Below are 1,242 nucleotides of genomic sequence, written 5' to 3'. Positions count from 1 at the left end.
ATATAAATTTAATAATTAAGTATTCTGTTAGAACTCAATGATTATCCTAATTATATTTTAGATTTTTTATATTTAAAATGAGATGTTTATCCTGTATTTTATTGTGTTTATCTGCAGTTAGTTACACGAATTCAGATATGGGATGAAATCGTTTAGGGATGAACGGGTTTAAGAGTTTTAGCCAAATGTTTTATAATATAGTATAGATATAGATGGAGGTTCAAACGAGAATGTGAGAACACCTTTATCACATGTGATAATACGTGTGGGGGACCCTCTAATGTACAGACGACGTGTTCTACGACTTAGCACGCGCCAAAGGTTGTCTGCGTTTATAATTTAGCATCACATATGATATATATTTACATAGATGATATACATTATCATGTATGATTTAATACAACTTGATCATTTTTAGGAGTTTATTTGTATAATATATCACAGGTGATCTACATGATTTTACAGCTTTGTGTGATCTTGTATTAAATCACATGTGATCGTAAAGTAATTTCAAAGCATGAGTATGTGTTATTTAATACCGAATCACACATTTTATCTAAATTTTACTACATGTTATATTGGTAACAAGTGGTTGTATTTTACCATCGACTTTATCACTTGTGATATTACTAATAGATTAATATATCTGATAATTTTTGTGTTTTACCTTTTGTATTATCACATGTGGTAAATCGAATAGTTTATGTGGTTTTAGTATGTATAATATTACATATGATATTGTTGATCACTACGGTCCCGTTTAGTTTATAGGAATTGAATGAATTTGGGGGGATTTGGATTTCAAATCTATTCCAATCCAATGTTTGGTTTGTTGGATCATCCGGATTTGAAATCCTAAAAACATAAGACTTTGAAATCCTTAAAAAGTGCTCGAGATTTTGTAGGATTTTATTAAATAAGGTTTTAGAAAATGTTAAAAACATTCGTTTTGTAATATTCAATTAATAAATATGTAATTTAATTATTTTATAATTTTTTTTTATAAATAATGGAATCCAATTTCATTTCAAATCCTACAAACTAAATACACCAATGATTTCAAATTCATTCCAATTCAAATTCCTCCATAAAATCTATATTCTCAAAAAAATTCTGCAAATCAAACATACTTTTATTTATTGATTTATCATGTAAAGCATCATATCTTACGTTATAAAATAATAATTAACAAATATCACATTATATATATATATATATATATATATATATTATTAAATTATC

The sequence above is a fragment of the Cynara cardunculus genome (genome assembly GCF_001531365.2).
Source record: "Cynara cardunculus var. scolymus isolate 2C chromosome LG 13, CcrdV1, whole genome shotgun sequence".
Lineage (NCBI taxonomy): Eukaryota > Viridiplantae > Streptophyta > Magnoliopsida > Asterales > Asteraceae > Cynara > Cynara cardunculus.
Note: the sequence above shows the minus strand (reverse complement) of the source record.